Source organism: Triticum aestivum, chromosome 4A (assembly GCF_018294505.1).
Source record: "Triticum aestivum cultivar Chinese Spring chromosome 4A, IWGSC CS RefSeq v2.1, whole genome shotgun sequence".
Lineage (NCBI taxonomy): Eukaryota > Viridiplantae > Streptophyta > Magnoliopsida > Poales > Poaceae > Triticum > Triticum aestivum.
Window position 1 is genome coordinate 676,304,894 of NC_057803.1, and position 10,714 is coordinate 676,315,607.

At 50.8% G+C, this 10,714-nt stretch overlaps 1 long non-coding RNA gene across 1 annotated transcript; it reads left to right on the forward strand.

The window, feature by feature from the left end:
- The first annotated feature begins 623 nt into the window (after positions 1-623).
- Positions 624-1,563, forward strand: LOC123083063 (uncharacterized). The gene is made up of 2 exons (XR_006439196.1): positions 624-1,018; positions 1,268-1,563. It is a non-coding gene; the product is annotated as an uncharacterized lncRNA (long non-coding RNA).
- The last annotated feature ends 9,151 nt before the right edge of the window (positions 1,564-10,714 follow it).

A 10,714-nucleotide genomic window follows, 5' to 3' on the forward strand; every position in this document is an offset into this window, starting at 1 on the left:
AGGCCAACAATCGAGTTGGGTTGTAGATCGGCATTCCCACCCAAAGCTTGGCCCAGAAGCCCAAAAAAATTTGAAATGGTGTAAACTTCATTTTTTTTACTGTAATAGATATACCATTATACTTGTATATCACCGATCGGTAGGAGCCAATATCCTAAAATTGATTCACAAAAGGATATTGTTTAGGGACATGGAGTTTATCTCATGAGCTCAAATGCTTCCTCATGAATAGTAAAGACAGAAAAAAATCAAAAAAAAATATGTTTCTTTTTTGCAATAGACGTTGACGAATTTTCTACATATGTCAAATTTTCGTGTTTTTCTATGAAAGTTCTAAAAAACTAAATTGATGCTCAAAAAGATTATTTTTTGAAAGCATTTTGGAGCACTGATTTTCTTCTCTTAGAGCATTAGAAATGTTTTTCCTTTGTGAAAACTTGTATGTATGCAGTGGCGGAGGACCCCGGTGGGCAAGGTGTGGCAGCCGCCACACCTTCATTTGGTCCAAATTATTTTATACATATACACTTCGTTCACTAATCGCTGGGAATCGCTAAGTAGAGATATTACAGAGAGAGAGGCCATTCATTTTATTGGGCCAGGAAGCCTTAGCCAGCCCATTATTTGGGCCTTCTAGCGACACATCACACACGAACGACACATCGAGCGGTTCGAGCCAGGCAAACAGCGACGCAGCCACTCCCGCAGACCGGCATACGCACGCAGCAAGCAGCGAACCCTAGCATGACGGCGGCGGCGGCGGCCAGGAGTAGGCGGAGTGGCGGACGACGGGGCGGCGGGTCGGCGGCTGTGGCGTCGAGCACTCATCGGGCAAGCGTGAGGCGTGGCTGGGCTCTGCCGAGACAGGGACGCAGGCAGGCGGCGAGCGGCATCTGCGGACGGGCCTAGCGGACGGTGCGGCAGCACAGCGCGGCGGCAGCCAGCTGCCCAGCTTCACGTCCTTCTCGTCTTGGCCTGCAGAAGATGGAGAGTAAGGGGAAGGGGCGAAACGGGAGAGGTATATTTTTTGAATTTCGTAGCATTTTTTGATACCTTGTAATCTGCAGCAATCAGTAGTTTCAATTCCAATGATTTATCTCTTCTATTGCAAATGGAAATCATTTTTGGTACTGTATGGGCTGTAATTATTCAGATTAGATGCATGTATATTTTTTGACTTATAAATTATTTTTGGAGAACATTTTTTGGCATCTTGGAAGCAATGCAATGTAGTGATAATTTAATGGTGTGAAATTGTGAATTGCAGGAGCGTAGGGATCTGCCGTTGCCTGGATCTTCTAGACGGCATTGAAACCTTCATTATCGGTATATTTTAGGTTGTTTTTTCAATTGAAACATGTCTACATTTTCATTGTATTTAGTTATTAGTTTGTGGTGTGCAATGTTAGTGTGTATTGACTCTTTTGGTTTGCGTAAAAATAATCTTTGCTTAAGACTTCGTCACACCTTAAATTTTTTTCGTCCTCCGCCTCTGTATGTATGTAGACAATTCGTCAATGTTTGTTGCCCACAAAATAATCCAGAATTTTTCAAATTTTTACATTTTTTTAGTTTACTATTCATTATAGGTGCATTTGAGCTCGTGAGCAGAAGGACACTTTCGTATTGCTTATTGTATTCGAGATCGGCTTGCTATTTTTCTGACTAGGCTTTGCTGAGCCCTGCCTGGGGTATGATCAGGTACAATCTATCCCCTTCCAAAGCAAGAAAAAAGAAAGAAATAAAGAAACAGTCATTTCAGCGGACCTGTCTGCCTAGCCTAGGTGATGGTCGGGAAGAAACTGTCGGTGCACGGGACTGAATTTCCTCCTCGGCATCGCTAGATTACACACGACAGTGACGATAGGCAAAGACGTGCATGCAGTCCAAATCACACGATTAATAATAGCATAACAAATTATGACTCAACGTCGGTCCATATCCATCGATTGGCTGCTGGACGGAGAGCGATGTTCCTACTCCCGCCGCGTCCGTTGCGACTCACCAATCTGGTCACTCCTCATCAAAGTCCTTAATATCGACGCTGGCGTTTCAGCGTACGCGTCATGCATGGCTGTTGGAGCTGCAGGTTCAAGGGGGTGTTTGTTTCCGGAGACTTTTTGATGTAGGGACTAAAAAAAATCCCTAGCAAACCAAACAGGGTGAGACTTTTTGTTAAAAGTTTTTAGAAGCATCTTCTTGAGAGTCTTTTTCAAAAAGTCCCAGGGACTAGAAAAAGTCCTAAAACTAGAGAAACAAACACCACCTCGGTGAAGCTCTCAGCCCACACGCTGTGGAAGAGGGCCCCTCTCAACTGTTCGTCTTAACTCGCATGCATCAGAGTGCATTATAAGATGATGATTAAGATCCGTGTCGCTGTCTACTAGTATTTCTTTATTGATCACGCGTACGTGGCAACAAGCTCTTCAGAACTGCACCGAATAATTAGCTCCATCGATCTGACGAGCAGCTAGCCCATGCGGTTGGGCGCATATAAACTAGTACTCCGCAGGATCAGAAGAAAATGAACTGCTGAGGCACGAAGTGGAGCTAGGTATCAGACTTGCAATATGTCCTAAAAATCACTTCCTCCGTTCGGAAATAACTCACGTGGCGTGGTTTTAGTTCAAATTTCCGAGCGAAGGTAATACATCAGATCAGTATGGTATTCCCTTCGTCACTGTAAGATATAGTCTCTGCATTTCATCAAGCGAAGGGACTGGCAGATGCGTGTCAAGTCAGTTGGTCCTGCATGCACAATTTTGAACAGTGCTTAATTTGTTGAGAAGAAGAGTAAGTGGCTCTTTAATGGGAATGTAGGTAGGGTCGCAGATCGTTGGTTGCAACAGCAGCTAGCATATATATATATATATTTTTTGAGAGAAGCAGCTAGCATATGTTGGGATACGAGTGATCCTTCTTTTTGACCACATGTCTACATTCCATTTACATATTGCCGGTTGACAGCAACGGTTTAACGACTACCCCCGGTCTTTCTAGCGGTCTTCTTTTTGGCCCGGATGCATGCCTTTTGATTTTTCACTTTAGTCCACATGGTAATGATGCGTGCAGCAACTACCCTAAGATCAGTTTTTCTACTGCTAGAGCTTACGTGGATTATTATTGTTTCCTACACGGTGACTATCTTTTCCCCGTAACAGCGACGTTTCACCCGACCAGCGGCTACTACTATTTGATTATGACTGTAGCTCTGGTCCATTTGAAATGTGCCTAGCCAGTAGCAGTTGCGATGAGGCATGGCCGGCCATGCCAACTAAGAAAGTGCCCTACTTCATTAAGCATCACCTGATTGGAATCAGAGCCAAATCTCCTCTGATTGACACAAGTGCGTGCGTAAAAGTTCTCCAACTAGTCTTCGGTAGATTTCCGAATTTGATCAGAAGAGTGTGGCCCAGCAGCAAAGCTTGCCTTTTGTGTGTGTGTGGCAAGGATGGGTTGATTGATCATCTCTTCAATTCTATTTTATGGATGCTTTTGGAATATTTTGAAATGTGCTTTCAACATGATGGATGTGCCTGAGAACATTCAGGATTTGTTTGATACTTGGATCATCTCTTCATGCAAGGTTACGAAGTAAGTTCATCGCTGATGAGCCCGACCAATGAATGTCAGAACAATAGTTTTCACTTCGAATTTGAAATGATGCTCCGATCACCATGTCGACAGCTCAAGCTTTTGCTTTACTCCCAGTTTTCCTTCCCTTCACCCCGTAAGCGGTGGCTCGGCCAAACTCTTTCCCTCCATGCTCCATCGATGAGCTTGTGGATTCACCTATCCTCTACATGGTGCTCCAGCGGGCAGTGGAGTGGAGGAGAATCTCAATGCATCGGTCGGACTAGTGGTTTAGGTTGGGTTTTTTAGTCCTGTAGTGGCAGCACTCGAACAGATGACGACACATTTTCTTCAAATTGGTCTTTCGGGATCCAACCCTTCTCGAGTTTGTTCGTCCGGATGGAGTCGATGTAGATTCCTGTTATCTCCTTGGGGCCACAAGGTCAGGGTTTCTCACCGCACGGGTGTTAGCGGTTTAGAATCGATTCAAGGATTCAATGACAAACAACTTTGACTCCGGCACACTAGTTCTTGGGGGCATGTGCACAAAGGCTTATAGGTTGTCATCGATAAATTCAAACTGACTCTCATAGGGGAGCACCAACATCGGCATGTTAACGGCTTGTTGTAACAGTAGTAGCCGTCGTTCGGTGGTTTGGGCACCTCGATGTGATATTTATTGTGTTTCAGGTGCTTTGTACTTCTAAGAACTTTGATAATAGAATTGGGTCTTTTTCACAAAAGAAAAAAGAACTGAAATTTGTGTGATTGAAACACATGATGCAGTTGAAGCACACTATATAGTTAAAACATGCGAAAAAGTGCACTTAAAACACGCAGAAAAATATGAAAGAAACGCACTGAACATTTACTAGATTGTTATTGCGGGGTAAAACACTTGCACTACTTAGCAAAACGCAAGGACAAATGTGCATAGCTCTGCGCCAGACTGACGAACAATAGAAACGAGACATGATCTGCCGCCAATGATGCTTTAAAACAAATAAAGAAATAAAGTCAACAACACGATGCAATTGAGAAGTTGTACTTGAAACATGTTGGAGTATACGTGGAAACATGAAGTTAGTTCAAACAGAGTATACACGAAAACATGCAGTTAAATCCTCCTTGTCGATCACATCCCCCCCCCCTCCCTCCCCTCACGTCGCCCCCTCCAAGGCGACTCGGGGGCTCCAAACCCTAGCCCCCCCTGCCCCCCCTCCCCTCCCTCCCCCCTCGCCGCCGCCTGAGGCTGCCGCCGGGCAAGCCCGGGGCAGCACCAAGGAAGGTGGCGGCGAGGCCTTCGCTGCTCTGCTGCAGCAGGGGGCTGCGTGCTCCGGGGCGGCGGCCCTGGTCGGAGTGGTGTCACCGGCCTTCGGCAGGCGGTGGCACGGGCGTGGACCGGCGACCTCGGCCGTGTGGACGGCGGGCGAACCGGAGGTCGCGAGCCAGGGCGTGTCGGCAACCATGGCTGTTACCGGCGCCAGATCTGGCCGCCCCTGCATCTCCTGTCTCTAGATGGGCCTTGCCACGGCCAGATCTGGTCTGCTTTGTCGTGGGGCGCTGGTTCTCGTGTCGTTGGGGAGTGGTTGGCGGGGATGTGAAGACCGGGAGAAATCCCAGGCCGGCCTTGCTGGTCTCGACGGCGGCGACGCCTGAGGGCGTCGTTCCCTCCTTGGAGGCGCCCCCAGGGTATGTTCCTCTGCACCCTCCCCCTCCTTGCCTCCCGGGAGAAATCCTCATCTTTGATGGGCGGCGGCGGCGCCCTTGGCGTCGCGCCCTTCCTGAAGGCGCCACTTTTGGGAGCTAGGTGGGCGTGGGGTTTCTTGGAGATTCGGTTCGTGTGCAGCGGCGGCAGTTGCTGACCTCCCACGACGACGGCGTCTTCCTAAGTGCCTATCGGGAGCTCTCTGGTCGGCTGCGGGGTGCCTTGCCTGGCCCGTGACCTCCTGGGCGAGAGGGGATCGGGTTCCCCTCCTATGGCGGCCCTTCTCAGCCCACCTTGAGAGCTTTCCGGTACTCGCACTGCGGTTCTCACTGCCTTCTTGTGAGGTCTCGCTGCTGCTCGTCTTCGTCCTTTCCGGCAGCTCTTCCTTTCCGTGACCAGTCCGTGGGCTTTGGCGGTGCCCTGCTCCTGGTGATCTGTTCGTGACTTGTTGGGCGCTCTTGGTTTCTTTCCAGATGCAGCCTGCCGGCAACTATCTCCCAGGTTCTAGGGTGAACTGCTCTCTTGTCAACGGTGCGGCGCCTTTGAGCCAGGCAAGGAGGCAGGGGCCTTCTTTGACATTGGAGTTGGGCGGTTGTGTTGGGTCGGGGCTGCTGGCGATTAGGCGATAGCTTGCCCTGCTTCGTCGTTGGACATGTTGATCCAGTGTGGGCATTCTACTTCTTCCACGGCGTGCTGATCGCGTTGAGGACTTCTTCATCGTCGCGCGGTGCTTCTCCTGTTGATCTTTTAGCTTGGTGTGTAGGAGGCTTGTGAGCTGCTTTCCAGCGCCTTTGTATCTTGCCGTTTTCTTTTCTTTCTTGTGCTCGTTCCAAGTTTGTAATCCTGGCCGGTTGATGGCTTTGTTAATTCAAAGACGGGCTCTTCTTGAGCCTTCGTTTTAAAAAAAATCCTCCTTGTCTTATGAAAGGAGGTGCTCCAGCGAAGGTTCCTGCCTCTCGTCAAGTGGCGCCACCATCAGTCTGTCTCGTCGCTTGTGGCCTTAAGTCTATGGAGGTGCGGTGGATCCCGACCCTGCTTGTCGGCACGAGGGCTCGTGCTCTGTTCTTAGAATTATTTTATGTTTCGTTAGGGTTTGTGCCCAGCTCAGGAGGGAAGGTGGTGGTGGCTCCCTGAAGATGGAATAAGATTCTCCTCGCCTAGCCACCCTCCTAGCAGTGCGTCTAATATTGTCAGAGGGTGTGCGTCTCTAACAGATCTTGCAGGATTCGGTCGGTGCTTGGCTTTGCTAGATCTGCATGGATCCGTTTTTCATTCATCTGTGTTTGTGTGTCTACAGATTGGATCCTTTCGATCACACTTCTCTTCATCGGCGATGGTTACTATTCTGGTGCATTGATCTTATGTGGCCTTAGCATGACAACTTGTTGACTGTCAACTACAATAAGGTTTGTTCAGCTCTTTTGAGGGAGGGGCGACGACAACACATACTTTGGCCTCGCTCCAGTGCTTATACTGGCTAGGTGGTCTATGCACCAGAATGTAATTTTTTGTACTTTTGGTGCTCTTTGCACTGCCATGAATAGATCGAAAGTTTTTTCTGTAGAAAAACACATCAAAAAAAAATGCGAAACAACCTGTGGTTGAGATGGTTAGGTGGACAGTGGTATCCTCAACCCATCAGGGTTCAAATCCTGGAGCTTGCATTATTTCTGGATTTATTTCAGGATTTCCGGCGATGCGCTTTCAGTGGGATGAGATGTTCCCGTCGACGACGAGGCGCCTACGGTGACTTCGTAAATCTCAAGATGATATGCCGGCTCAGTCTTTCGGAGGTGCTTAGCACACAAGTGGGCCGACATATTAAAGTTTCTCAGTACATGTTGAACATCAAAAGAAAGAAAAGATAAGGCTAGCTCTTCTATTTCTAATAAAAGCGGCGCTACGATGGAGCACGAAAACCGTCACGAGTGCCATAGCTGAACCAGTTCTAAGCAGTCTGTTTCCATAAGCACTTGCGAAAAGCCACGAAGCTGTGCGAATACCACCCCATCTCGAAGAGCAGACGCCTCGGCAATCAACAGATCCGTGATGTGGGTGCAGGGCTTACTCGAGGATGCAAGGTGAGCAGGGAGGAGGGTCGGGTAGAAATGTACGATTCAGTATAATCGATTGCACAATTTACTACTGGTAGATTTATTGGAGTAAAACGTGCACCACGTTTTGCGGCGCTAGAACAAATGCGTGTAACTCCATGCCGTACCGACAAACAACATGCATGATGACAATTCCAACACACGTTTGTTTGTTTGGAAGTGGGAATGAGGTCGTGTCCGTACGAATTTAGATTTGCCTTGGTCGGGTGCCTAACACGCGGCAGCATCTTGTCTCTGTGCATGCAAACGTGAGAACAAAGGATGTTAGCCGCGGCCGTGGTTCGCACTAATTCACGTCGGCCGGCAACACAGCCGATGGCCTATAGTCTCATGCCGGCAACAAAGTCAGCGGCCGGCACCGTAGTCAGCCTTCAAAAAGGACATGTTTCATGCTGGCAACAAAGCCAACGGTCGGCACAGGAGCCAGCCCTCAAAATGAACAAGTTTTAGACGCCGGCAACAAAGCCAACGACCGACACACCAGCAAGCCTTCAAAATGAACGGATGTCGGCCACGGCCCGATGCCTCACCTAGTTCAGGCTGTCGCAGGCGAACATCTCCTTCTGTCGATTCATGAACCAAGCCTTCCTCTCCGGCGACATGTTGGTCTAGTCCACGCTCATGAACGCGAGTGCCACCTCTTTAGCTTTGGTGCCCGCCATGGTGGTCTCGACCTCGAGCTTCTTGAGTTGAGCGGCTTGCTCGATGTCAAGATTCCTCCTCTTCGTTGCCTCCTCCATGTCAAGCTTCCTTCCCACTGCGGCCTCCTCCATGACAAGCTTCTTCGTTTGAAGCTCTAGATATATCTTCATTTTCTCCTCCTTTTCTTTGCTCTTCCTCTCGTGTCTCACTTCCTTTTGGCTCATCATGTTCTCCAAAGTGCCTTACAAGGCAATGGAAGACGCATCACACCTCTCATCAGCGTTCAAGCTTGTCTTGACCCTCGGTCTCTTGAGCAAGTCTCCCTCATCAACCACGACCTTCTTCCCTCCTTTCTTCTTACGAGCGGCATATTGGTCTTTGAACTTGGGACAATCTTTGATGAGCGCCCAAGAATGCGTGAGAGTGAACGGCTTGTTCTTGTGTCGGGCCTTGAATACTTCCAAAGATTGAAATGTCTACATAATCATTGATGATGATGCTAATGTAATAGCGAAGAACATAACATGTATGAAAATGAAAAGCATGCCAACATGAATGGACACAAAATGAAAAGGCAAGAGGTTCATACCAAGTCACCAAGGCCAAGGCCACTCACGGGACGGGCTTCAACGCTCTCAAGTGTGGCACAATACTTGTTGCACTCTTGTTGAGTGAACCCCATCTCTTTTGGATGGAGTTGGCGCTGCGAGTGCTCTCAAATTGATAGGGGGCAAACTTCCTTCGCTCATGGAAGTTTTGTGAACCCTTCCCCAAAAGATGACACATTTTTGCTCGACTCCTCTTATCGGATCTTCCCCTGTCTCAATCCCTATTGCAAATTAATTTGTCCTCCTTTTGGGTGTATGACCTCGTGCGGATACTTTCCTTCCTCTTTTGTGCCTCGGCTCTTTGGGTGAGCTCAACGCTAAACACCAATGGCTCTTGCGAAATGTCGAGCTCTTCCTCCTCATCTTCACAATACAAGTCATCATCTTCATGCCATGAGTTGTCATGGTCGTCTTCGTCTTCATCATGGCCGGCAAAATCAGAGTCCTCATAGTGGTCGTGGCCATCCTGGCTCCGGGTCTCGTCGTGATCGAAAGGCTGGACTTGACCGGCGTGCTGGAAGGCCTCCCCACGGCCCTCGAAGATGATACTCTCCATGAACGCCGAGGAATCAGGGTCGTCGGCTGGGGGCGTCGGCCATTCCATCGAACAACTTGCGGGGACCGACGAAGCTTGCCGTCGAAAACGGCCGGGGCTGCTTCCTTTGCGTTCCGTCGGACGTGTGGCTAGCGCCACTGTACTCTAGCGTCACATTGAGGTCGATGACACCCGCGGGCGTGGCCGGAGTGACCGCGCTACCTCGGCGACGTGGAGAACCGTGTCTGCCCATGGCCGTAAGGCGGCGGACTGGGTGTGCTGGACGAGCTCGGCGACCTGTACTGAGGAGGACGACCAACCGACGACGTGCTCGCCACGGCCATGGCAGCGACCAAGAGGATGGTCGGCGGTGGTCGTGCCAACCCAAGCATGAGACCGGCATGCGCCTTGGCGACGATGGATTCCTTCTCGTCGACATCGGCAAGATGCCGCGCATGACGCAGGGCGTCGTCCTCGACGGCGTAGGCCGCATGCGCCTTCATCTCCTTCGCCTTTGCCCGCCGACCCCTTCTCTTCGCCGTTTCTAAGTTGAGGATGGCGATCTACTCCTGCGTGCACTCCGATCGAGGATTCCTGGGATCCTTGGACCTTTCTTCTTCGCCGCGGGGCGTGCGGCCGCGGCCGCATCGCCGGGGTTCGTCGGGTCGTCATCCATGGAGGAGGAAAAGGAGGGGGCACGCGGGAAGGTTCAGACGAAATGGAGGAAAGGTGGGATGGGTGTGTCCCCGACAGGGGCCGGAAGGACAAGGTCTTCAAAGCGGACCGAAGACGGACATTTGTTCGTCTGCTCCCGCGCGTTGTGCCATGGTTTGTGTCCGTTTATCCTCAATCGAACACTGGCGGACGATTTGGGATAGTGCGTTGGAGTTGGGCTGAGGCACGAGACATGATCGGCATGCTTGGAAGCTAGTCCAACTCCAACGTATCGGCGTCCCAGCCTTCGGGGCCAAGTGACTTCGCGCTTTCCCGGATTTGCGCGCGTATGATCCGTTCTGCTAGTGCTGGCCATCCTTGCAGCGGCCACGACGAAAGACAAGCCCGAAGCTTGGCTACTCGATGTATGGATAATGGATCGATCATCGCGCGGCTGGACCTGGACTCCCAACCAGAAATTGGCGCACCGACACGCCTGTCTGTACACGTACGCGTACCCGTATGACGCATGCACAACCACCGCCAGTAGGCCGATGCGACGCCGCACCGGCCCGGCGACGATGCTCGCGTCGCGTACCACGGCGGCGCGCGTCACTGTACCTGTCCAGTTACTTGCCAAGTAACCGCACGCGTAGCGGCTTCACAATCCGCACGCACGGCCGGCGCACCGACGAACGGGACGAGAGCGCCCGCCATTGCATCGGCCAGCGAGCGAGCCAACGGCACCGGACAGACAGCCGAGCCCGGCCCCCGCGCGCAATGCGCCCCGGCCCCGCCGCACCCACCGCTCCAACGGCACGCTCCTCCCTACTCGGCGGGAATGCGACGCGGAGCGGAGGCCCTATTTATACCTCGCGCC